At 42.7% G+C, this 25,407-nt stretch overlaps 1 pseudogene across 1 annotated transcript; it reads left to right on the top strand.

The window, feature by feature from the left end:
• Window positions 1–1,291: 1,291 nt before the first annotated feature.
• LOC144713278 (wax ester synthase/diacylglycerol acyltransferase 4-like) lies at window positions 1,292–4,310 on the top strand (annotated as a pseudogene). Its single transcript, XR_013583989.1, has 7 exons — window positions 1,292–1,640; window positions 1,854–2,402; window positions 2,913–2,985; window positions 3,078–3,145; window positions 3,553–3,762; window positions 3,875–4,012; window positions 4,101–4,310. The product of XR_013583989.1 is annotated as a wax ester synthase/diacylglycerol acyltransferase 4-like (transcript).
• Window positions 4,311–25,407: the final 21,097 nt, after the last annotated feature.

Consider the following 25,407-nt stretch of genomic DNA (forward strand, 5'->3'; position numbering starts at 1 on the left):
TGGTTCTAGTTACCTCTCTATGCTCCCTCTTAAATGAAAATATCATGTGAATCAATTAGTGCTTGATTATGTGGATGGTGTTAAAAATCCTCGAGTCTTGCTCCAGAGGAATGAAGATGAAGAAGAAGAGAAGGGACGAGAGAAAGAAGGGAGGAGAGAAGAGAGAAGAGAGACACAGGAATAGCTAAAGATCGTTGTTATTCCGCACATTTCCTTCTTACATTGGTTGTGTTTATATATCGTATTACATAGCTAAATAAGAACTTCCGTTTTCATATATCCGTCGTAACAATTTTACAACGGATATAAACAACAGTTTTAATCCCTACCGTTATAACAGGATGGGTGCACCGATCACAGCCGTTGATCGGTGCCGTGGACCCATCTGATATAACGGTTAGCTGAGGATTAAAACTAGCCGTTATAACAGGATGGGTGCACCGATCACAGCCGTCGATCGGTGCCGTGTACCCATCCGATATAACGGCTTTCTTACGATTTAATCCTAGCTGTTATAATACCTTATGTTTTAATCCTGACCGTTACGATGTTTGCCTGATCTATCTTTGATCCTAACATCTATGTTCAATCCTAATCTATATTTGAACCTATATTTGACCCTATTAACTAATCCTCTAACGAGTATAGAAATATTTCAATTCATTACTAACTAATCTTATTAAGGGTCCTAATCCGCTGTCGTCGTCGAGTTCCATGGCAAGTAAAACTCTCCTCTAACAGATGGAATCATTCACCAATTTTTTTAAAAAAACCCAAATCCCGATATATAGAGTACTAATTTCAGGAATAAAGATTGTTACCAACACCGCCAACTGGGCTGCAGTTGCGCGAAGGCCAGCCTGTTATGGGGCTAGAGATCATTTTAACGAAACGAGTCAATGTCTATCCTGTTCGGCTAGAAAATAAATCAGGTTAACTGAAACATCTCAACTACCAGTCCAAAGTCAATGCCTGTTTAAATGAAACATTGATTTGTATTAGGGCCAGTGAATTAAGGTCTCCTGGCGGCTAGCAATACGTTCTCCATAAACAATTGTGTGATTAATTGTATTTATTTTACCTTAAATTTACCGCAACTTTGCGAACAATTTATTTGACTATATTTCTGACCAAAGATAAGACGCAACTGGTGGCGTATAGAATATTTAAATAAACAGCCGGCTACGTAGATTGATAGACAGAGATATGTGGGTAGAGAGGGAGAGAGAGGAGGAAGGAAACATAGATATAGACAAGGAGAAACTGAGAGAGAGACTATAATCTATAAACTGATCGTATAATATCCAGATGACTTTTCTCTTAATTAAACGGCTTCTTTAAATATGCGAAGAAGAGAAGCTCAGGAAGGAGGAGAAAAAAGTGTGTCAGAGAAAGAGAAATAGAGGCGAAACAGAAGCTCCAGAGTGAATTTTCAGATGGGAAAAAGCAGACTCAGCGGGAAAGATGTCAAGGAGGGAGATGAACCAGTAAGCCCAGGGGGACAATTCTTCCTCCGCCCTGAGATGGACACAATGATCTATTGCATCGTCGACTTTGAGAAAGAACTCGACGTGGCTTGCATGAAGGCCGAGTTCCAGAGAACATTTCTTATCCACTATCCTCGGTTCACTTGCCTCCAGGTCAGTGTCAAACCTAATCCCCGTTCTTCTCTCCTTGCTCACAACTGTTTGAAGTATCCCCACGAATGGAAACCGCCGTTTTGATTCTACAACGGGAATGTATAATCACTCACGAAAAGTTCTTCAAATTGTTGTGAAAGGCTGTGTCACAGTTTCTTCCCCTTTCTCTTGGCCGTTCTCTCGCTCGATTCTCAAGATAAGCTAACCGCGCAGGTCACAGATGCTAAAGGTCGTGAGATTTGGCGCCCGTCTCCTACCTTTAACATAGACGATCATTTTATCGTTGTTGCGGACGAAGAGGACGACGGATTCAGCCAGAGCTTTGTGGAAGACTACGTTTCCTCGTTCGCTATTTCCTCGCCTCTAGGAAGAGACAAGCCACTGTGGGAGATTCACTTCATCCCCAGTCGGCGCTCTATCTTCTTTCGGCTGCACCACTCCCTTAGCGATGGCACAGCGCTCATGTCGTTGTTTCTAGCTTGCTGTGAGCGGGCTGACGACCCGTCGCAGCCAATAACTCTGCCCGGAGGTCCACGGCGTGACGAAGCAAAGCCTTCTGTCTTGATGCTTCTGTGGAGGTTCTTAAAAGTGGTATTTTTCACTATAATCTTTGTTGCCGACTTCCTTCTTCATGCCGCCTGAGTGAAGGACAAGCCCAACCCAATATCCGGAGGGGCCGGTGTTGAGCTCTGGCCGCGCAAACTGTGCTCCGTCACGCTTGATCTAGACGACCTCAAGACCGTCAAAACCAGAATGAACGCGGTAAGTCAATCGATTGTTCTAGTTAGTATTTTGTGAGTATATAAAGTAAAATAGTCTCACGGGAGTAAAAGGGACTTATTCCGCATTTTGAAATAGAATGGGACTAAATCAGTTCAGTCAACGCGTTCATTGAGAACCCGAAACTTTTGAAGGTTTGGTTCTTTGAGTTGCATGTTTATGTGATCATCCTGCAGTCTTACAGAATAAGAAATAAGATCATCCATTTCTTGTTGAAATGTTAGAGGTATTGACGAACTACGACTTGGCATCTGCAGCCCATATTTATAGAATGTTTGTTCCAATTTTATATCATGACTCTGATTTCTTTAGAGATAAGGGAGTTCGATTTTTAACAAAATTAAATGATAACCATTTTGGGACACATGGTATCCGAAAAGCAAAGACAAACGGAAACAATATTCAAGGAAATATTTGACTTCTGAATATGAAAGATCTATATAGTCTATTCATCCTGTCGTCATTACAATGTCAGCTTCCCTCGTATGACAGACTATCAATGACGTTATAATTGGGATAGTAACAAGTGGGCTCGCAAAATATTTCAAAATGAAGTCTTTTGGAGGTACAACGCTATCAACTGGGACATCACATTTCGGTAATTCTTGTGCATGTTTTCTACATTTCTAACATTTAATGTTTTCATTATTTATAAAGAACCAACAAAGCCTATTCGCATCACTGGGCTGGCCATGGTTGACATCAGAGAAACTCCAGGCATACGGGTGAGTCACTTATATTTTACATTTTATTATTTGTGGCTACCCCAATTTAGGACAAAGAATCACTATGTGAAGGGGATTATTTCTCCAATAGCAATACAACTATTAACATTTAGACCCACTAATGTACACTCTCCTAATTTTACATTATTATTTCCCTAACACAATTATTTTCAGTGAGAGACATATTATTAAGAAAATATTAAAAGTAAAAACCCGTTTAATTAACAATTATACTGTTCTTAATGTGGTGATACCCTTTTTTTGCCTTCCCACTTTTCTTTTATAATTAAAAAGCAGGCACATATTTTTTGCATATCACTAGGTATATTATAAAATAACTCTGATAACAAATGGATTTCTTTCCCTGACATAGAACATACTATCTTCAAATTTGATGTTTAAAACAGGAATTTTTTCTCAAAATGAGAGAGCGAAAACCAGAATGGGGAAATAGATTTGGTTATGTTCTCCTACCCTTATACTTGTACCTGAATGATAGTCATTCACTTGAGTATGTAAAAAGGGCCAAGGCTATACTTGACCAAAAGAAGCAATCACTGGAGGCAAATTTTTCTTACCATGGAGGATGTCTAATTATGTCCCTACTGGGTATAAAGGTAATAGGCTTGATCAATGTTTTCAATACTTTATTTCTATTTATCCCCTGTTTAACCTTTAATATGACATAAATATGTATATTGAACTGAAAACTTCAAATATTTTTTGCAGTTTGCAACCATGTTGAACTACAGGATGCTCTGCCACACAAGCTTTTCACTTTCAAATGTTATAGGCCCCACTGAAAGGATTATGTTTGCAAAGAATCCGATCATTTCCATTCGAGTAACTTCTAGTTCTCTGCCACAAGTGAGTAATACTATATCCTTCATTTAACACAATTATCTAGTGATTAAAATTAAAAAAATAAGGATGTCACTGACATCATTTTTTTTAGGCTCTTTCATGTCACTTGGTTAGTTACAATGGAAAGGCGGCTTTGCAGCTTCTTGTAACCAGGGAGATCATCCCTGAGCCTGAAACACTCGCCAAGTGCTTTACAGATTCTTTAACTGAGATGCTTTCCGTTCATGTAACAAAAAATATCTAACCAACCATAATATTATGTGATTCCAACAGAAAATATTAAAAAATATCTTGATGGGGATGTGAACCATGTGCAAAAGAAAATTTTGGTGTATTGCATCTGCTTTTCTACGTTTGTTTCCTACCCTGAATTTTTTGAATCTCCAAGTGTCTTGAAAAATATGTATCATGCAACTTTATTCAAAAGTTCTACCTCTCTTGCTCATATCGTATTAAATTATTCAGCAATAATATAACTCACTGCCAGAATTAAGAATATATTTCCTTTTCAGTGCATCGATTTATTTCCTTGTCATACTAAAGAATTATATTGTGGACAATGCATCTGTGTAGCATTTCTCCTTAAGATTTGATATCATAATAACCATACTCAACTCTATTGAATCCAGCTAAAACTCATAATTAACTCGGGGAATAAGTTTTAATGTTATAATAAGTTCTAAAATGATGAAAATTTTCTCTTTGATGGCAAAAAGCCTTGATACTCATCATTTGAAAATTCAACATATAAAATATCATAAATAAGTATTCCCACCATAATACCCTTGACATCTGAAGAAGCTTTCTCAACCTTCATACACACATAATGATCCATATTCACTACATAGAATATTTCACTACATAAAATACTTGTGTAGGTCATAGATTTAGCTGATATGACCTCAAATGCTGGAACTGCTAATTTTTCCTTGTACATTTATGTACTAATGGCCAAATCCCTACTTTGAGTGTAGTTTCAACTTTATAAATTCCAACTAGCCTGCAAAATTTTGAAGCAATAAAGTATAGTAGAGACAATTACCGTAAGAACTTACAAACATATAATATGCTTCAAGTCGTTCTGGATCTTTATTTAGTTAAAAATTTCCAAATGTGGAAAAATATGAAAGCTAATTTAATCATCATCAATGAATGTTATTTCAAGTAAATCATCTGAGCCAATAGGTTCTTTCAATTCAATTCCCATTAACAGATTTATACTCTACACATCTTAGCTTCTATTTGATAAAATGTTTAATACAATAAAAGCCAGGTCTTTAGAGAAGATCAATCGTGTTACTATTTTATAAACTAACAATGGATTTTTTATATTAATTATTTATTGATGAGATTAATCGTGTTAATACAAATTTCTTTTCTTTTTAAGTTAGCATTTCGATTATGTCAAACTATGTAATTTTCATAGAACTAGCTTTGTTGTGAATAAAAGGCCACTTTGTGTAAGTGGATAGCTTTTTTAGTTTCATTCAGATATAAATTGGCAACCTCTTGGGGTGATTTGTATATCATCTTAGGTTTTAATTCCTCAAAAAATGGACTTATCTTATTTTTTCAGAACAGTAATGATAGTATAAAATTGACTATTTTGTCACTCTTGTAAAATTCATTCAGTGACTTTATAGTCGCTTTTGCCAAGCGGTGGTGGACGTGAGTGCTAACATCAACGTAGTTAAATACAAATGATTTTAAAATTCATTTCTACCACGTATTCTTAGGTTTGCACTTTAATTGTTCACCATTTAGTGACACAATGAGATTTTTGATTTACTTTCATATGCCCGATTTTTATCCTGAGACTCAAGTGGATTTCTCACATCTTCCTAAATTTTTAGTTGAAATTCATCACTTAAATAAATAGAATGGTGAATTTTGAATACAAAAAAGAGGAGAGGAAGAACCCAGGCCAACTAAAGAGGCCCAATACAAAAGAAATTCACTATTCAAGCCCTTTGTAAGAATCGTGTTTACAAAATGCCAGAACCCAGGCTAACTAAAGAGGCCCAATACAAAACAAGTTCAGTATTCAAGCCCTTTCTAAGAATCACATTTATCAAATTCTAATTTGAAAGGTCTATTTTCAAATCTTGGAGATAATGTACATCCGTGTTGTAAAGAAAGGAATCCTACCATTCCAAACTTAAAAAATTAAATCCAATACCTGGGAGAGTCATCAAACTTCTATGTAAATTCTTCTCCCATCTCTTTGTATCTCATCTTAGATCTTTTCTTCCAGTTTGTTGTTGGGATGCCCACTGCATCCTACTTCTTTAATTAATTATTTTTTAACAAGATTTTGAAAGAGAGAGTTCAAGTGTGATCACGATTCAAGCAGAAAAATCACCACAGGGCCCTTGGGGGAATGACAACAAGATTCTTGTGATCTCCTGTATGTTTGATTGAATTTTCTCACCTTTTTTACTGTATAAAAAAATTACAGTAGATATCCTAGACAAAAAAATTTTAAAGTTGATTTACATTTCAATTTTAGTTGCATGTCTTCATTTCATCCTTAAACTGACTGTCTAACTTAAGTTCTTATTCGGAGTCTTGCAAATCTTACTCAATGTATTCCACACGAATATCATGCTAATTAGAATTGTTTAGGTTCCCTGTGTTTGCTTTCTATTTAACATTTAGTTAGTTTTTTAACAGAAAAAAAAAAACAACAAAATTTCCAAAGGTTTAATCCTCATACCGTATGAATGATGAAAGAACATTATCTACTCGACCATCATCCCACATATTTATGACTGAAGTTTCCTGATGATAAGAAATCCCACTAGTTGTCATAATCTAGCCAACTCTAGGTTATAAAAAAATATATGATATAATATGGGAGGGGTGGGGTTTCAAACAAACGATTCATTTCACCTTCCGCCCGGTTAGGTACTTCCACTTTAAGGAATTCCAAGATTTTAATCTTTAAGTATCATTAACTATTGGTACAAAGCGAAAATATAAGCATCTTTAAAAGAACAAAATTATTCCATTTTTGCATCTCGCACGCAAATAGACTAAATTATATGATCTTAAATAAAAATATTATTTTATTATATCAGTTTAAAAGTTTATCTATTTCTTGTGCTCATATACAAAAATAGATTTACTTTGCATTCATAACCTATTTATAAAAAGTTATTTTTTCAAATAATCTTTAGAAACATACAACAAAGGATTGACATTGACAGCTACAGATATTTTAACTCGTTTAAACTCTAGGTTATGCTATCAGTTTTTGTGGTTATTAAGAAGTCTCAAACCATCTAATGAATATATAAATACATATCCATTTTATTTTTCTTTTTATATATTTCATTGACCTGTTACGTCCATATTTTGTTATGCAATATAATTTCAAACTCTTTGAAAAAAAAGAAGAATATACTAAGAATGAGTGGGAAACGTACACAGGAATATTGTGTTTGTATATTTCATGTTTCAGTGCCAATCATTATCTAAACTTGGAGACATATCTAACTACATTATGGAATTCATTTTGAATATTTGAATACTTAGTTTATATGTATTTTCATGAATCGATTTTATTTATTAAGTATTTGATCTAAATTGTTTTTATTTATGTAGGTTACTTGATCTTCCACATTAAATGTAGTTAATGGTTTTTTGTATTTTTAATATGATAATTTAAATTTTCATTAATTCAATGTATTTAAACATTGGCATATTAAGCATCAAATGAGGTTGTAAGATTAGAATGTTTTAATTTGAAATGAATATGATTCCTCTGAGATAAATTATATTGTGTGGCCATTTCTGATTGATGAAGTAGATATGAAATGGATACCATTCAAATTTATAACTTGGAGTAAATATTTGATCCCATGATTGATAATATATAGAAATCTATATTGAGAAACTTAAAATGATTTCATCCTTTATTTCACTTTTTTAGAACTAAGTTTGGATAATATGCAGTAAGAGGAAACGAGGTAAGTTATAGGATTATTTGGCCTATATTCAAATATCATATACATGTCTTTCTTAAATTGTTATAAAACATTTTCATTGCTTATGGGATATTTGAGAATGTCTTAAACATATTAGAAGAAAATAGAAATATATTCGACTTCTCATATGATAAGAATGGTTGATTCCATAAATATTTGTATAACGAGACTAAGCATATATAGTGGGTGCCATTCATGCAAAGGTTTCACTAACTTAATCCATCTGAATTCTTGGATAGTTTTACAGAGCTATTGACCAGACTGCTTCGATTCATACTTTTGGAAGTTATCCTTGCAACAGGGATACTGATATTTAGGGTATGGATAGTTTTCTTTTTTTCCTTCACCTCGATCAATAAATATCATTTAGCTTGACATTAAAGTAGTAAAAATATTTTAAAATATATATTATGCAATTTATTCTGCTAAGCCATGACAATTACGGTGACGAAGCGAAAAACAGGGTGTTAATTTTATCGTTGTATTGCTTTGCTTCAATCAAAAAAAAAATTTATGTATAATCTTACTCAGATATGTATAGGGTAGATTAAGGTTGTCCCCATAGGGACTGGCCTTTAGGGATGATTCAATAAGTGAGTTGTTAGTTGTTAAGATATAATAATAATAATAAAGATAGTGAATATTAGAATAATTAATTAATTAATATGTATAGGGAACAGTAATTTAATAAGATAAGTATAGATGAAAGATCATATATTACATGCATATATTATATGTATATTATAGGTACTAAGAATAATGAATAATTAAGATTTTATATATATTATATTTGTGATGATAGTAATATATTTTGTGAATAAGTATAGAGTACCTAATGAGAGTAATTAGTTAGCGGATAGAATAAGAGGAGTAGATAGATGGGTATATATCTTAAGAGAGAGAAAAAGGGGTTAGATAAGTATTTATATCTATATCTATTTATCAAGAATATATATAACGAGTGAGTATTAAGTGATTATGTAACTATAATACACCAAGTATCAGTTTAGATAAGTATATAGATGTTATGGAGTAAATATGTAGTAGTATGAATTAAGAGATATTTATAAAACTATAAAATAAACTTTGATTATAGTATACTACTTATATAGGTAGGATATTTATTATTGGATTAATATAGTTATTTTTTGATGTTTTTATATGATTTATATTTTTAAAATATATTTCATAATCGATTTCTAAAGTTAAAGGGGTAGTTTAGTCGAACACCTTGAAGGTGTTCGACCAAATGCCCAAAAGAGGGTCGAAATAAGGGAGAAATTGATATTATGTAAATTATATAAGATTCTATCTACTTTTATATACACTTTTATACAATAAAACAAATCTAAGAACAATCTTATGTCGAACGCCCCTCTGGTGTTCCACAGAATGATCGGTAAAATTTGATATTGTATCTTCTATTGATTTTTGATATTTTTTATATGCTTAAATAGAGTCAAACTTATATGAATCATAAAAATATCAAAAACATAAGAAATATTCGATGAAATGCCACAATGAATTTGCAATGCCAAATCCTTAGAAAAATTGAGATCTATCCAGATTCGTCAAGAAATATACATACAAGTAAATGTATATGCAGATTCCAGATTTCCGTAGCAGGGTGTGGTCGCCGACGGCTTCAAACCCTGCTCCAGCCACATCATAGTTCAGGTAATTATCCCGAACTCCCTCTTCTTCTTTCACTCCTGTTGCATTTTCCCTTCAGGTTGCGACGCTGTCACTGCCGTCTAGCAAGAAAATAGAAAGAAAATGAACTGAAGGAGGATCTTCCCCACCTCCGATTTTATTTCAAAAGCGAGATTCAGAATTCTGGGTGAAAGATGGTTGAATTGGGGGCTTTTCCCCCCCTTAAAATCCTGGGAGGAATCTCCCAGGTGATGGAGCATGAGACCCTACTTCATAAAAAACAACACCAAAGCCCCCATCGTCGCCCGCAACACCCGCCGTCTCTAGCCCCACCAGGAAGGCACCCCAAAGCGATGGCGAAGCTATCTAGATAGTTTTGATTTTCTCGGGGCATTATCCTCGCAAAGGCCTTTTTCGTTTTATCTTTTCCCTTTCGAACCCCCTTCTTTTTTTGTTTTGTTTTAAACAAATGCATTACCAGTCTTAAGAGGGGGGGCCTTTCCTAATGGGCCACCCCCTCTTTTAGTCCATTCTAAGGGCCCATCACCCTCCCTACATAAGGGAAGGAGAGGGTGCACTAAGATATAGAAGTTCTGTGAATTTTTTGAAAGAATGGTATCCCGACCTCTTCTTGTGAGAGGAATCAAAATAGTAAAAAAAAGGAGAAAAAACAAAAAAAACAGAGTGAGAGAGGAGGAATGTAACTAGAATGGGGCCGACAGTCTTCGTCCGCTCCCCCGTTCTGGTCTGTCGGACCACTAGCAGCAGGCTGCCGCGCCGCCCCGGAGTGCAGCTAATCCAGCTGTCGCTTCGCCGTTGGAGTGCTAGGATGCCCTCGGCTGTCACGGCCTCCCTCGGCCATCCTAAGCCGCGAATCCCGTCACCGGAGCCCCTTGCGGCCGATCCGTCTATCGCTCCGCCGTTGGAGCCCCAGCACGCCAACCTCAGCCAACACTACCTCTCTCGGTCGCCCTCGGGTGCAGATCCGCCTCTGGAGCCCCAGGCTACCAATCTGGCCGCCGCTCCGCTGTTGAAGCCTTGAGATGCCGCCCTTGGCCGCCTTGGCCGCCCTACACCGTGGATCTCGCCGTCGGAATCCCTGGCCGCCGATCCAGCCAACGCCTGTTGTCAGAAACCTAGGAGGCCGCCCTCGGCCGCCTCGGCTGTCCTAGGCCGCAGATCCCGCCGCCAGAGCCCTAGGCCGCCGACCCGGCCGCCACACCGCCATCGGAGCCCTAGGATGCCCCCCTCTGCCTCTCTCGGTCACCCTTGGCCGTCCGCGGCCACCGTCGGCCAGCCACGGCCGCCCCCGACCATGCCTCAATCGTAGGCTATCGAACGCGCCGCCGCCAGACCTCTGTGGGCCCGTGTGCCGCACCATGCACCTCAACCTTAGGCTGCCACATGCGCCACCGCTCGAGCCACAACATCACATCACCGTCAACCATGCCGCGTTGCATTCTCCTCCTTCTGACTCTGCTCCTAGGTCACCCCTCTAGAGCCGCGACACGCCGCCAGTGGAGCGACGGCGTGCCGCCATCGGCACAGCTCCACATACCCCGCCTGTCGGTTGATGTCAAACATCGTCGCTGGCATTGTCAGACGGGTAATTCACGAAGTGAATGTAACTACTTGATGCGAATGACCTAGGTGAAGTGTACATGCAGGGTCGACGAGTGGGATTTGCCAAATTTGGAGCTCCGAAGCGGGTGACCGATGATGATGACTGTGACCTTGTGACCCTCTTCGGAGCAACAACGGTGACTACGTCGCCGAAAGGAATAATTCCGTAAGGTGCTCGCACGTAACGGACGGGCTCAACCCGTACCTAGGGAATCACCAATGACGTAGTTTCTCGATAATTTCTCTCACCTAACTAGCCCGAGCGTAGAGGAGTGCAGTCGAAAGATATAATGAAAGACGAAATGTAACTGACGAGCAAGGGGATAACGTACTTCCTTGGTGGCATTGCTTGTCGTAGTCATCTTGGTGGCGCATAGACCAGTGCAAGCAAGTGAAGTGGAATCGTGTCGGGAATGGGCACGATGTAGCTTGACTTGCGGCTGCAACGCGATGCTGGAGCGGTAGTAGGGGGAGGGAGTTGAGGATAGTGGAAGTGCAGCAGTAAGCCTGGTCGAATGGTCCGCGGGGCTCAGCGTGAGCGAATCCTTTTGGAGGATCGGCCCGAGCAGAGATGACAGCGGCAGTGAATGACTCCGAGCGACTAGAAGAGAGTGTGAGGCAAGGCTGGGTGGGCACAGCTTGATTCCACTAGGGTTTGATTGGATGGTTTTGACCAGACGATCCAATCCGTGTGGAGGTCGGCAAAGAGTTTCCAAAAAGCAAGCGTTGATCGATCACGCTGATCAAACCGACGGGGAACCCTATGTTGCAAATGCCTTCAACACCTGACTGGTGGGGATTGCCAGTTTCGTTGACTGTCACTAGGATCGCACAGATACTCTGACCAAAGGCTACATCAGCGTGCCTCAACGTCATCTCGTCCAGCAGTCCATGTGGGTAGAAACGGGATGCACGTCGGAAGAGCCAAGTACCATAGCCGCGAGTACTTCACTTCACGAACATTGCGTGCATGGATCAGGAGTGATGGACCCTACCCCGCGCACAGGCATCGATCGAGAGAAGCCATTCGACCAGTCAGCGACTAGTGAGGTGGGTCGACCAATGCATCAACAACCGCGCGCGCAAGTGTAGCGACTTTTGGGGTCCATAGTGGCGTCCGGGACCAACTGTGGCATCATTCTCGTCCGCAGGTCGCTGACGATGGCAACACGCCGATGTGCCCAAATTGTGAGTTCGAGGGCCCGGGTAATCCGGGTGGACGATCAGAGGTTGCTCTTGAAATAACGCACCAGGCCAGAGTAGGTTGTCGGTGATGACTGACTGTCTTCGGGTTATCTGCCAATGGGGGAGGCGTGGGCTTGATGAGTACCCGGTTGTGGTTGACGACCGGTGAGTGAGGGTAAGAGGGTAAGGGTAGACTGCACGATTGATCCCTCTTCTTCTTCTTCCTCTTTGACTTCCTCCTCCTTCCTCTTCTCCTTAGGTGAGATCCGGAAATGCAGAATAATTGCAAACAAGCACAACTTTGAGATCTAGGGCAAGACGTGGTCCCATCATGGACTTATATAGGGCCATGATGGGCCCATTACATGGACTTAGAAAGGGGAACCCAATAAGAACCTCCCCTCCCCCCAACTACAACATAAATAAGAAAACAACAAAATAAAAGACGTGAAAAGGAAAATGATACGGATGGATACAAAAACATGGTGATATGGGTGTGTCACGATGAGTAGGGTGCACTCGCCGTGACGAACACAAATCAGAATTTAAAATGACTGAGAACAGACAATTAAAACGCGGAGATAGAAATGTGGACGTGCTCTACCCAGGGTATTTAAGCCCGGGCATCTTCACGGATGCTTTGGCGTGCCAGTCAGGCTGGACACCTGTGGTGTTGCTGAAGACAGCTCCGATGACGTTTTGTCAATGTCGTTGGGGTGCACTCCATCAATCCTCCCGGGGTCGGAAGAACTCAGCTTTGACGAGTTGGTGGTGGCGAAAGACAACTGCTGAAGGAGATATGGCCGTAGGTGTCATAGATCATACTCCATGATCTAGGAGTCTTCCACACTTGTGCGTCCCTTCCAAGGTACCAAGAACCTTTGTGATACCTTGTCTCCTGCATAGTTAATTACATCGTGCAGTATACAATCGACTGACTCGTGCGAATCGGGTGAAATGATCAGGGGAGTTGTCGTGACAAACTCACTCACACTGAAAGGGCCTAGAAAGGATGGGTTGGAGGGGGGAGAAGAGGCTCGATACAAGGTGGGCCCTCCATCACCGGTACTCTGCATCGACACGCGTACAACTCTGGGATGACGTCGCCAAGAGGTATCTCGCTCCTCTAGTGCAACCGTTAATTATCTTTGTCATATGCCCTTTGATTGCACTTGAGCGGGTTCGAGATAGAGTAGGTGAGAGAGTAAACAGACACGAGAGCATCCAACTAGAGTCTTCCCTAGGTACGGGCCGAGCCCGTCCGTTACATGAGAGGACCGACGGATTCAATCCGCCGGACGCCGTAGTCTCTTTTGTCACTCTTATGAGGGTAAGGAGGTTATCATCACTGTCGTTGATCGCCCACCCCAGAGCATGGAGTTCGGCAAACCCCTAGAGTCAGGGCCTAACCGTACTTCACCTAGGATTGCATCGCATCATGTAGACACATCTCCGTAGGTCCACACCGACGGACGACGTCTTTGACGACGTCTGTGCTATCACTCGGTACCCAAGCATCACCTCGGTGACCCTCGAGACAACTTCAACGATGTGATCCTGCATCATCCTTGTATCAAAGCATCGACCATCGTTGTCATCCTGCACCAACTTGGTATTTTGAGCACTGTTGTGGTCGCTCACAGCCCGTCTCCATGCCCGCATCATAGCATCTGCATTTCATCATTTTGAAAACGCATCTAGGAATCCCTGAGGAACTAGCCATGGTCTTTGAGACGAGATCTAGCAGACAGAAGAAACCTGGAGGTTCAACCTCCCCGCGATGAGATGACTCGCCGCCAACCGATAGAGGCAGCCCAATGCGCCTCCTCAAATACCATCCTCCGATGCCCGAAGGTGGTGCGTTATCACATCCTACGGAACCCGGATGGACCACACCCATTGCTAGGGTGCTGTCAGATAGTTCGGTCTCCCGGACATAGCCACGCAACTCGTCATAGTCACTAGGGACTGTCTCCTAGTGATGACGAGGAAAGGGTGGCAAAGAGTCGTCACTCACACGAGAATGATCCCGTGAACGAACCCGCATGCTGGGTTCCTACGACATGAAGCCGAGGAGCATGACATAGTGAAAGAAGATCGCAGCAGCCTTTTCAACCCTTAGAGAACCTGACCGAAGACCAGGACATCTCCCTCCATGATAGTAAAGCCGTCGCAAACGGATTGGAGCAATGGCTGGCCCGACTTACAGTACTTCCAGCACCCACCGCTGCCCCCATGCCCGTGGCACTGAACTGAGCTCGTGACCCTCCACAGCTCGCGCAACCCCTGGAGCGCCCTTGGAGCCCCTACGACGACAATGCCCGGTGAGACCCAGAGACCCGGAGAGACCTTCATCCTGACCACTATCCCGCATGTGTCCCCCAAGACGTCCTTCCCCGAGTCAGTTACGATCGCAGATTTGAGGACGATCCTCCGACTGGCCGAGATGGCTATGTCCAGCCCCGAGACCCCCAATACAATGAACCCGATGAGGTTGCTCGATACCGCGCGCACGCGATACCCGATATTTGCTCCCCACCCAATGGTCAGCCCCTACGATGGGTTGACCACGAGTGCTACCCCACCCGGCCTCAACGAGCCATTAGTCGTCGTCTCAAAGTTTACCCGGTGCGCGGTCCGCACCCAGATGACTACAAGTGCTGAAGCAAAGAGAATCGAGCTCATATCCAAAAGAGCACCGAGCTGACGTATCCATCTTCAAAGGGTCGTGGAAGCCAAAGGAGTTCACTGACTAGGAGTCGAGTGGGAACTCCTACTTCTGATGGAACGGACTATTGTTACCTCACCACGAAGTTGCCATCACCAGGTGAACAAACACGTGTTCATTCGTGCCCCAATAAGAATGGGTCTCATGGTACCCTTACACCACAAAATCAGCAACGAAGAGTGACCCAACCAGAATGGTCGGGCTAACGGTGATCTGCCATCCCGCGCCCTTCCCCCCCCACCTGAGAGCACGGACGCGATACCAATGACAGCACGCCATGCTCAGCTAAACGCACTGCTCATTGTGTAGCCCGCGTAATCCGCCTAGAGCAAGGGCATGTTGTCTCACTCAGACTCACTCAAGAGAGTTGGAGTCCCGAGACGACCCCTGCACTCATCGCCCCAGGGATGGATGATACGACGCGCCCGTGTCGTGATCACCGTGCCATCCCCAGCACAATGGTCGAGCACCATTATCCCACTCCCCCCCCCCCCCTAGGCGTGCTGAACTCCTCGGTGGATTGCCCCGCTGGGTTGAGTCCTACAAAGATCGTCATCGGTCATGTTCCTTGTCAATCTACCATAGTAGCACTCATCGAACATCATGGTTATGCGACTGCCCTGCATGTTTTATCGTTGGATCAACATCCTCATGCTAGGATCACAAGTCTCATTACATCGTACAATCAGGCTGCCGACTTGCATTGCCAGTTCTGAATGTTCGACTTGGGACATCGTATGGTAGTGAGACTTAGACCAGAGAGCTATTCTCTCGGGATGGCAACAAGGCTACGTGTTCGTAGCGCCAGCCCATCTCAATCCTCCAATGAGTGGGTGATATCGCTTGCGTCGTTGATATTCCTCCCCTGCGGAGGATTCGCACCACATGTAATGTGGTGGACCTGGTTCCGTACCAATACTCCTTTCTCCCCCCTAACCCGGCCTCTCTAGACCCACTTAGTGTGAGGGATTTTGCCACGACCACCTCCCCGGTACTATCACCCCATTGGCATGAGTCAGTCAAGGGTATATGGCAAAGAATAGTTAACCGTGCAGGGGACGAGGCCTCACGAAGATTTTCGGTGCAGGGAAGGGAGCACACGTATGTAGACCCTACGTGGAAGCCCCATGACAACCTACGACGCCAGCAGCCAACTCATCATCAGCAGCCACCGCCTATGACCACAAATTGTCAGAGCCGAGTTCTTCCGACCCCGAAGGATTGATGCACCACGAAACCACGATCCATCAAGGACAACGCCGAAGCCCCCGCCATCGCCGGCCACACCCCCGACTCGAGCCCTTCCAGAATGGCATGCCAAAGCGAGGGTGAAGGTATCTAGTTCGTTTTGATTTTCTTGGACCATTATCCTCGCAAAGGCCCCTTCCGTTTTATCTTCTCCCCTTCAAACCCTCTTCTCTTTTTGTTTTGTTTTAAACAAATGTATTATTGGTCTTAAGAGGGGGGCCCTTTCCTAATGGGCCACCCCCTCTTTTGGTCCCTTCTTAGGCCATCGCCCACCCTACATAAGGGAAGGAGAGGGTGCCCTAAGATATAGAAGTTCTGTGAATTTTTGAAAGAAAGGTATCCCGACGTCTTCTTGCGAGAGGAATCAAAATAGGAAAAAAGGAGAAAAAACTAAAAAAAGAGAGTGAGAGAGGAGGAATGTAACTGGAATGGGGCGACAGCCCTAGCCCACTCCCCCGTTACGATCCGTCGAACCACCAACAACAGGCTGCCCGCCGCCCCAGAGTATCGCCGATCCTGCCACCACTTTGCTGTCGGAGCCCTAGGATGTCGCCCTCGGCCGCCACGGCCTCCACGTCCACCCTAGGTCGAGGATCCCGTCACCGGAGCCCCTGTCAGCCTATCCGGCCATCGCTCCGTTGTTGGAGCCCTAGGACGCCGCCCTAAGCCGCCATAACCTCCCTCGGTCGCCGATCCGTCGCAGGAGCTACAGGCCGCCAATCCGGCCGCTGCTCCACTGTCGAAGCCCTAAGAAGACGCCCTCGGCTGCCTTGGCCTCCCTCGGCTGCCCTAGGGCACGGATCCCACCGTCGGAGCGCTAGGCCGCCAATTCCAGCCGATGCTCTACTATCGGAGCCCTATGAAGCAGCCGCAGCCCCCTTGGCTGTCCTAGGCCGCAGATCTCGCCGCTAGGGCCCCAGGCCGCCGATCCGGGTGCCGCTCTACCGTCGGAGCCCTCGGACGCCCCCCTCGGCCACCCTTGGCTGCCTCGGCCTTTCTCGGTCACCCTCGGCCATCTGTGGCCACCATCGGACCTCCACGGGCTCGTCCGCTGCGGCCGCGCCTCAACCGTAGGTCGCCGCACGAGCAGTCGCTCGAGCCGCCACAGTGCGCCACTGTCACCCACGCCAATGACGGTCATCGTCGCGCCACCGCACCATCCATGCTATCATTGTCGCGCCATCGCCGCTGCTCGCACTTCATGACGCCCACGGTCCGCGCCGCGCACCGATTGCCGCTTCTGTTCATTATGGCAGCCCCACACCACGGTCCATGCCGCGTCGCTCCTTCCGACTCTGCTTGTGCATCACCCCTCCTGAACCGTGACACGCTGCCAGTTGGGCGACGTCATGCTGCCATTGGCATAGCTCCACCGACCCACCCCCAGTACTCTGCATCGACAGGCGTACGACTCCGAAATGACGTTTCCAAGAGGTACCTCACTCCTCTAGCCCACCCGTTAATTATCTTTGTCGTATGCCCTTTGATTGCACTCCACCGCGCTCGAGGTAGAGTATGTAAGAGGGTAAACGGACATGAGAGCATTCAACGAGCATCTTCCCTAGGTATGGGCTGAGCTTGTTTGTTATGTGAGAGGACCGATGGATTCAATCCGTTCGATGTCCTAGACTCCTTCGTCGCTCTTACAAGGGTAAGGAGGTTATCGTCACTATCATCGATCGCCCACCCCAAAGCACGGAGTTCGGAGAACCCCGCGAGTCAAGGCATGCATGTGCTTAACCTAAGATTGCATCGCATCATGTAGACGCTTCTCCGTGCGTCCACATCGATGGACGACGTCCAAGCTAGCACTCGGTACCTGAGCATTACCTTGGTGACCCTCGAGACGACTTCAACGACGTCGTCCCGCATCATCGTGGTATTAGAGCATCGTCTTGATACCCACTCCGCACAAACGATGACCACCGTCATCGTCCTGCATCAACTTGGTACTAGAGCTTGGCTATGGTCACTCACTACCCATCTCCATACGCACATCATAGCATCTGCATTTCATCGTTTTGAAAACGCATCTAGGATTTCCCGAGGAACTAGCCATGGTCATTGAGACAAGATCTAGCAGACAAAAGAAACCTAGAGGTTCAACCTCCTGGCGACGAGATGACTTGTCGCCAACCAAGAGACGCAGCCCGATGCGCCAACTCAAATACCATCCTCCAACGCCCAAAGGTGGTGCATCATCACATCCTTTGGAACCCAGATGGACCACACCCATTGCTAGGGGTGTTGTCGGATAGTCTGATCCCTGCTGACACACCCGCGCCTGTTGGGGATGAGCACGATCCCTGCACAACTCCTCACAGTCACTAGGGACCGCGTCTCCCAGTGACGACATCGAACGGGTGACGATTCGTTGCTCACACAGGAACGACCCCGTGAACAAACCTGCATGCCGAGTTCCTACAAAACGAAGGTGAGGAGCAGGACACAGTCGAGGAAGACCGCAACAGCCTTTTCGACCCTGGGAGGACCTGACCAAAGATCGGGCGAATCCTCCCAGGTGAATTGGATGGACGTGGAGAGCCCTAGGTGTCCTCCAAGGTGGTTGGTTCACTCCGTGCCCCCCTAGTCGGCCAAAATTGGTCTCCGGTGATGACGTCGACGTGGACGATGGCTGGTGGGCAAAAAGGGCAGTATTGCCCCCCACCATTGGATATGTTCTTCAATTGAGCCAATGCATATGATTTAATCACAGCCGTGGTCCAAAATTAAATAGATGCACACATCTACCACATCAGCAAGCACCGTTAGTTGGCCCATTAGCAATCCATTCGCATCACTTATTCTGATTTGCCCATAGGTGGGTCCCACGTGTGCGTCATCCACGACAACCAATAGAAATCATGAAAAGAAATAAAAATAGATTAAATAAGGCGAGATAAATCTCATTGTTCAGACTTCTTTAAGAATACTGGAAGGCTGAGATCATATCTCGCTATATAAAGAAAGCCTGAAAAGACACGAGCTTCGGGCAGGGTTAGCTCAAACCGGATCTCAATTTCTTCTTGTCTTTTTAAGATTGCGGCCCATTGGGCCGCGATCAATAGGTTACCCATTGGGCCGCGACCCGCTGTGTCAATAAAACACATAGTGAGATTCTAAATCCCATATCAAAAATATTTGAAAAATGCAGCTCTATATAAATGTCGGCGAATATTGTCTAATGAATTGAAATACCATACCTCCTCTAGGTACCGTGTGCTTGAAACCTCTCTATGGGCCTGAGTGGACCTATTATTGTGGCTGGCTGGGCGTACCGGTTGGGCATTGCCCCTTGCCGGTATTGGGCTGGCTTGAGCTTTGCGCTCGCTGGTCTACAACTGGTTTGGGTGTTGATGCGCCTGGTTGGCCACCGCTGGTCCAATAAAACCAAGTTTTTATATATATGTATATATGTTTCTTCCGTCTTCATCTCATTCCCTGTAAAAAATATAAATTGACATACTAGGTAGAGCATTAAAAATACAATATCGTAGACATTTGTTTAATATGAATTTACTGAGTATGTAAAACATGCATAAAAATGACATTAAAATGTAATTTTAATAACTTGCTCTATTTAGTTCATGAAATGTAAAATTCTAGTGAAATTAAAGATAATACGCATGAAATGTTCCCAAAATGAGTTTAAATATGAATAATTACATGACACATTTTGGGTCTATCAGACGACATCCATGTAATCAGCCCGAATGGATCGATGTAGTGGGAGACAATCTTCGTCCAGGAGTGTCCGCACCGTCGATGTAAATGAGCAGATCCAATACCATAAAAAAAAGTAAATTTCTTAACACAACAGTGGTGGCTAAGATCTATAGTAAATATTGAAATCTCTCAGGGCAGCGGAGTGAACGAGAGCTGCACTGGAAGACGTAAATAATGATGTAAATTAAGGAGCGGAAACGGAAATATGACCTGACAGAATCGTGTCTGATTGTGTTGAGTAATCTCCAAACACCGATAAAAATTGGTTTGATCCCAGTGAAATTGTTCTCAATGGTAGTTGTCGCCAGCTAATAGCTTACTAGATTGCTGGTAATTGTTTAAGCAACAACTTCTGATATCTGTTGATTTGCTCTATCCGGCAATGATCAAAGTAAGACACCAAAGGAAAACAACAAGAGTGCGGCACAGGCCTTCGACAATCTGTGGGTTGACAGAACAGCACGCAGAGACTAAGATGACAGCATTACTTCTGGTGCAATCTTAGTGGTTTCTTAGAAGGGAGACCGTCTTAGGTGAACGGCAAGGTGCCCCACTCTTGAACAGCAGTGCGGTCCGGCAAGTTGGGAGATTTTGAAATCAAAATCCGCCGATGGGCGAATTGGTGGACAGAAACTGTCAGGAAAACAAACAAGACTGTAGATATAGTCAACCGTCTTCAACCAGTTGCAATTCTGATTAAGAGTTGTAAGTCGTCACGGATCAATCCACACCAAGCCGATCAGGATGAGCGTGACTGCAAGGTGAAAAACTCTGAATTTCTGCAGTGGTTTCTAGGGGAGGGGGGAAGAGCGGAGAGTACGATCGACAAACCTGGAGAATCGTGATCAAAAGGCTCAAACACGATTCAAGGCTTCAAGAGACTGTTCATGACTTCTTCGTGTAATTTGGAGCACTCCGGCTGATGAAGAGAGCAGACGACACAGATGAATGTCTTGGTGAAAGAGAGAAAGACCATCGGAGTTGATCGTTGTCGTTGTGCCAATTTGCCCAAGTAAATGGTTTTTGGATGTCATATGATATATTTCAAGTTCAAGGACTTCTTAGAAAAGTTTCCAAATAAGTATAAATAGAGGGAGCAACCATTTCAGGTGTCACGCTAGCAAGACAAGGGTGGCCAACACCTCGCCTTTTCTATCTATTCCACTCATTCCAAAGTTGAGAATTAATGGTGAGGAGATATTCTAGATATTCGAGAAGATTTGCAAAAGAAAAAGAGGATATTCATCTTTGCATCAATCACGTGGATACATCTGGAAGATGGTCACATTAATGGATTGAATAAACCTATTCCATAAAAAATTGAAGGTGGAATTAGTTATCCAAAAAGTTATAGATCAATCATGAGATTGTTTCCGAACATTCAACCATAGCCTGAGAACCTAGGAGTACTTGGTCATTGATAAATATATTTTATGAACTATTTTGTATACATACAGTAAATCATATATCTTTATCATTGTTTGAGATGTGGTCACATCCATAGAGCGGACATGTATTGAATGATTGAATTCCCTAGAAATAATAGATCTGAAAATCCAGAGTAGTAAATCAGTTAAGAATATTCTTTTTTTGGAATTTAGCATCTGATAATTATATATGTATGACAATCTAAGAAGAAGTTAATAAAAAATATAAAATAATAAGTTTTGGTCAGGACGGTGGCAAATAATGAGATTATAGTTTGAACTAATGGCTCCTTGATATGAAGGACAAATGGGTTAACACATTTCATAGGACGGGGACCTACAGCGGTAGCATGTACGTAAGTCAATGATTATCATGGATAGAATGATTCCAGGGTTGACTGTTACGGACAAACTGCACATTTCTAATGACCAAACTGAACATGTGTTACCTTTGGAGGGTTTAGGAGGAAACTGTGAAGGGAAACACATCACATCACACAAACCTTGTTGACATGCTTATACTAAGATGAGACGAGCATATACCTTATAATTTTTTCAACAATCTTTGGGAATACCTCTCCAGTACATTTTCAAAAGAGTAGACCTTTGATAATGGTTTTCACATGTTAATTATCATGTGGTTAAACTATCTTATCCTCAAGTCAACATTCATATACATACCACCTTGACTGTTTCATGTTGCCACATAGTCTTCAACAACACAATACATTGTTGAGCATATGTCAGGTAAGGGATCTGATCGAATGATATATTTGCCCGAAGAAATGACATTGATTGGCCATGAAGTGATAACACTCCATGCACACCCTTCTACATGCATATTGCAATAGAACACACTTTTGGAAATAGTGTCGCGTGTACTCCTGGTGACATTTCCTTGCTTGACTTGTGGTAGAGTGATTGGTTTGCTCTCATTTGAGTCTGATGCTATGATGCTCTTCTCACCATGGTTTTGAGGCCCCAAAAAAGGCAGCATTCTTGGACGAACGCATGTATGGGATGTGGAGGCTGCACGACCGGCCATGGGTGGATTGACATAGTGCTAACTACTCTGCAGGTTATATTGTGATTTATAGTCCTTGATTTAGATGAACAACTCAAAACAATCCACATCAGAAGACTTAAACAAATCACAAGGACATTGACAAAACAATAATAAGGAGTCACCTCAGTACGGATCGCATCCATGATTCCTTCAATCTTCGAATGAGTCACATGGTTCTGCTCATGTTTCACTCTATAGATGTATCCATGCAGTCTTTGGCACATCGGATATCATCCTTCACCTTGATGAGCTCCATTCAACCTCCATCGTCATCCTTAGTCGTCCCAACGCATCGGGAATGGAGAGGAGCTATGGGGAGAAGGGAAAAGAAGAGGAATGCCCCTGAACAATTCTGGATTAGGTGAATTTCGTTCAGGGCCTTCCCTTATTTAAAATAAATGGGTATTTTTCATAGAAAGTGCTAAAAGTTAAGTATTTCTTCTAATGTCTCAATGACCATTTTCCTATGACCCTCTAGGCCCATGCATTCGTCTAGTTAACAACTCAAGTGGCTCAATAACCTTTTTTGACCTTCTAAATTAATTAACTATATCATCATATAGATTAATTAATGTTAGATGGATTTAAGCCAATCAATAGGTTGAGTTTCCACCACTCGAGGGACAAAGCTACACCTCGTGCTCATGAAGAAACAAAGCAGTGTATATCAACTCACTCATGGAACATGTTCGTCATTGGTTATTGTGGATGTATATTCCCTTATCCCCTAAAGGATCATTAGACATCATAGGGTACGGTTAATTCTAAAATCCTAGTTGGTCATCCGAGTTAGGACTGATGTGAAGGACTTCATCGCATCTTATCCTCTGAGTTGTTACCTCTTATATCGATAATGGATGATCCCTTCTTGACAACTCAATCATCTTAGTGAACTTCTTGACTCACCCAAATTAATATTATTTAGAATCCCAAGATTAGAGTCTCATAGGTCATAGTCAAAATACAATTGTTCACCCACCTGACGTCTTTAGTGTCTCATGTCTAAAGACCACTTACATAATCGTGATGTGAATCGACCTGATTGGCATTTTGGTATAATACCCTTCACGAATTTGTATGGATCAATTTAATAAACTATTTCCAATAAAGAGCAGCCAATATCTATCCTTAGTGTCTCCATACAAATGGCTACGGGATCGGCCATACTCGTCATATGAGTGAGGCTAGATAGTGTTATTTTACCTATATACTTTGATGTCTTTCTCGAGCATCCTTAGAATCAGAATATTTATAACACAAGCTTAAAGACCAGTGATCTCTGTATTATGATTTCATCATTATTCACTAAGTCAAGACATGTATTCATGGACTTCATATAAGCATTACATGTGCACTATAGTGAATATGTTCCATTGATGAGATATGGAAGTGTGATTTGCTTTTTGGCCACATATATTTCCATCAGTTTGGATGTGCATGTCACGCGGTTGCACATAGAAGATGCGCATCAGGAGACATTTTGCCAAGATACGAACGCATTGGCCCAGAGAGTGGTGAGATGGATGCAGGGTGTCTCTAGGGGTAGTGATGTGGCATGCGGCTCAAATCTTGGGTGTGGAAGGAAAGAACCTCCAAGTATGCACAAACCTATGTTGTCACTCCCTTTGTGGCCAAGGATGCATTCTTCTTCATTTTTCCTCCATACCTGATGATCTGATTCACTTCTTCACTCAACCTTACACTCTAGTAGAGTGGATCCAAGAAACACTACTCCACTTAACAATCGCAAAACATTGTTTGGGAAATAAATTCAGGGATAGTTATAATGTGGGAGAAAATGGGTATAAAAAAGGATCCTATTCTCAATCTGAGAAACCTAGAATGTGTGGTCACTATTTGACAATTTGTCCAGTGAATTTTGTGCCCCCATTTATGGGAAAGAAACAACAACCACCCACTTGAATTTCTCCATAAAAATAGGCATCTCCTTTGACTAGGCTTAAGCTCCTTTGGGATCCTAATTGGGCCTGCTCCATATCGGACTTTATTGTGCTTTAGGTCCCTCTCTTCCTTACCATTAGTATTCCAAATTACCAAGTCCTGTTACAAATGAAGCTCCAAGGAAATCATCTAGCGAATAAACCACTTGACTCAAGGGAATCAAGTGGGGTTAGTTCATAAATTGTTAAACCCCGTTAATTAGGACCAATTAAAAATTTCAGTTTTAATTCATTTTTAACATGATTAAGTGATTATCTTTGTACATATTCTTGATATAAATAGTAATATCAATCATAAAACACATATTATCGCTACATATTTGAATTCATCAGACTAGTGCAACTTGTTTGTGTGAAAGCACATATCTAGGGTATTTTGGGGACATAAAACTGGCAACTTCTAGGATATTTTCAAAGAAGATAAGGCTTAAACAATTGGTTTCACCTAGAGAGCCATGTGTAAAATCTTAAAGCTCAGTTGTCAGAGGGGAACTTAATCGAGGCACTTTGAAGATGGCATATATTCCTTGGCTTTTTCTATTTTATTTCAAAATTAAAACATGTTTCTGAATGATGGCAGCTTGTGTGTATAGATTTTTAAAAAAATTGATTTCTTGTTGGATTAGTTTCTTATAGTTTTTCAGGTTATACTCATGAATGTGAAACAAAATACATAAAGGGATATATCCTATCCAGTGTATTAATGCTATTATTGAGGACGCCATTGTGATACCTTTTTAATATTGTTAATCACACAGTAAAAAACTGTTTACTAATCCTGAGTGATGTTAT

This window comes from Wolffia australiana, chromosome 15, assembly GCF_029677425.1.
Source record: "Wolffia australiana isolate 7733 chromosome 15, ASM2967742v1".
NCBI lineage: Eukaryota > Viridiplantae > Streptophyta > Magnoliopsida > Alismatales > Araceae > Wolffia > Wolffia australiana.